The 2,877-nt window shown below is 50.7% G+C and overlaps 1 long non-coding RNA gene across 1 annotated transcript; it reads left to right on the forward strand.

Moving 5' to 3' along the window:
- The first annotated feature begins 378 nt into the window (after positions 1–378).
- LOC118726296 lies at positions 379–2,046 on the forward strand. Its single transcript, XR_004990266.1, has 2 exons — positions 379–710; positions 781–2,046. It is a non-coding gene; the product is annotated as an uncharacterized LOC118726296 (long non-coding RNA).
- The last annotated feature ends 831 nt before the right edge of the window (positions 2,047–2,877 follow it).

Here is a 2,877-nt window from a genome sequence, read left to right on the forward strand (position 1 = left end):
GGGTGGGGTGAGTTTATCCTGAGGCCTGTTTCCTTGACCCGCAGTTCCTTCCATGTGGTCTGCTCTCTTCACATGCCCCTATTAAAAAAAAAAAAAAATATTGATTTTAGAGAGGAAAGGAGAGGGAGAGGAAGAGATAGAAACATCAATGATGAGAGAGAATTATTGGTTAGCTGCGTCCTGCACACCCCCTACTGGGCATTGAGCCTGCAACCCAGGCATGTGCCCTTGGCCGGAATCGGCCTGCAGACACTCTATCCATTGAGCCAACCCAGCTAGGACATATGAGGACACCAGTCATAGTACATGAGGACCCCCCCCTAACGACCTCATTTTAACTTACTCACCTTTTCAAAGGTTTTATCTCTAAACACAGTCAACGCTGTGACGTAGGGGGATTGGACTTCCGCACAGGAATGTGACCGGGACAGGAGCAGGAGATTGGATGGTGTGCCTCAGCCAGTCAGTTCAAGGCCACGCGAACAAGCGTGAGGTCTCCTGGGGATGGAGAAATTTGGCCTCAAGATGGTAACATCAACTTCTTCCAGGAGGTGCAGCCTGTAGATTCTGAACTTGTCAGACCCCGCAACCACAGGAGGCAGTGCCTTAAAATAAATCTCTCAACCGTGTGCCTGTGTACACCGCTGGCTCCATTTCTCTGGAGAACCCTGGTACTCTGCCGTAGGAACTACTGAAATACCTGTTTGTGTGTGTGTGTCTGTTTTGTGTGTGTGTTTTATTTATTTTATTTTATTTGTGTGATTTGCTGGGCTGCCATAGCAAATGCTGGGCTGGCTGGGAGGTTTTGTTGTTGCAAAAGGGAGCCAGCTCCATTCACGACATCTCAGAGCTGTGAATCAGCCAAGCGCGGGCTGCAGTACTCACACAGAACTCCAGGTGGCGCCCCTGCACTACTCAAAAGAGGCTTCCTTGCTGCAGGCCTCACCTCACAGGCTTTTAAACTCAGATTTCAAGACAACCCGATGACTCAGCAACGCCAAAGGGAAGCATAACATTTGGACAGAGGATACTGCCTCCATGCCCAGAGTTCACAAGCTTGCCACCACAAAAATCACTTTTTCCATGTGTTCTTTCTTGGAAGTCGCATCTCTTTGGTAGGCGTTAGCATGATCTGAGCCAATAGCTACTTGGGCAATCTCATTTTCTCCCCCCAACTCCCCGCCTCCCCCCATGAATAGGACACCCCGGGGTTAATAGAAAAGGAGGAGGTTAGCATTGTGGTTGAAGGTTGACGGGCCAATGTGTCTTGCTTTCCATCTGCAGCAGAAAAGAGGTCACCGGCTCATTGTTCTAGGTTTTTCTTTCTTTTCAAGCCTCCAGGGATGTGAGCCACTCTGGCCCAAGGACACAGCACGCCCCGGGTGTTTGTGCCCATAGGGCATGACTCACCCCGACCCCAGGATGTCAGCTCCCTGCAGTGCTGGCCGGACAGACTCGATGCCTGCTGGGCAAACCCCTCTGTTAATCCTGCCGGTGGCCAGGACCCTACCCTGTCATTAGGCTGTGTCCTTGACCACAAGCCCAAAGCATTTGGCGGCATGGGCTTGTTGAAGCCTTGTAATGTTTTGTAAGAAAATTTGAGATGCCTTTACTTTTTAAATTTCAGCGCTGGCTATGGGCAGCAGAACCAGCTTTGTGGAGTGACCCTGGGAAGGTCTCCCAGGGATTCAGAGTCAGAATTGTGGGCCTGGACCTGCCATCGGGGTGCTGACGTGCCTAAATCTCTGCCCCGAGGCTCTCCCTCCCCAGCCTGCCGCCCCCACCATCACTCATCCTGTCCTGGTACATAAGGCATTCGTCTGGCTCTTTTCTAAAGGACGCGCATTCGCACACGGACACAAATCCACGTCTGTGTTTCTGCGGTTTCAAGCAATGTGTCTCTGATGTGCTCCTGGTCTAACCCAAGAGGAAGTGGAAGCATCACCTACCATTTATATTAGAACCTGGCTTTAAAAAATATATATTTTTATTGATTTCAGAGAGGAAGGGGGGGTGGGGGAGAGAGAGAGAGAGAGAGAGGGAGAGAGAGAAACATCAGTGAGAGAGAATTATTGATTGGCTGCTTCCTGCACAACCCCCCTGGGGATCAACCCACAACCCAGGCATGTGCCCTGATCAGGAAGCGAACCGTGACCTCCTGGTTCATAGGTCGACATTCAACCACTGAACCACGCCAGCCCGGCTAGAACCTGACTTTTAAAATACACCCACAGTCTTCTCCTGGGAGACACACAGTTTGGGATAGCAGATGAGAAGCCCTGAGGAATCCTGTAGAAAACAAACCTCATATTTTTCAAATTCACTGGAATATACACGACCTTTTCCAAGAGGGGGTACCCGTGAACGTCGCTGGAACAATGTCCAGGAGTACCATTTGGCAACGCTGAATACAGTTCCCATCTCTTGGTGGCGTAGGGTTGGGCGTGTAGGCAGTGACCCCGCCTCCTGCTGTGCGGAGCCATTGGGGAGTTTACTGAGTTAGTGTTAGAGCTCGTTGGTTTTTTGTGGTCTCCGGGGCGTTCTAATGGTTGACAAAAGCCAAGTCTCGTGTCAGTCTCCCAAGCCCAAAATGACGGACAGAGAGTAGAGTAAATAGTGCCCTCGCCTCCCTCTGGTGGGCCGTCCTATCCCTTCCAAAGCACACAGGCATCGCCACCCAGAGCCATCCTGGGACCCCTCCACCTGTTCCATCTCTGGCATCAGGGGAACCTCCCATTCCCCTGATAAATCAATAAAAATAGGTTGAACTATCCTGGGAAGTGACCTTCAGTCCCTTGAAAGACAAATTGAAAGGCAACTTGATGACTGGGATATTCCTAAAAACTGCTCAGCTCTTCACCCCTCTCCAAACCAAAG

The sequence above is a fragment of the Pipistrellus kuhlii genome, unplaced genomic scaffold, assembly GCF_014108245.1.
Source record: "Pipistrellus kuhlii isolate mPipKuh1 unplaced genomic scaffold, mPipKuh1.p scaffold_m20_p_22, whole genome shotgun sequence".
Classification (NCBI taxonomy): Eukaryota; Metazoa; Chordata; class Mammalia; order Chiroptera; family Vespertilionidae; genus Pipistrellus; species Pipistrellus kuhlii.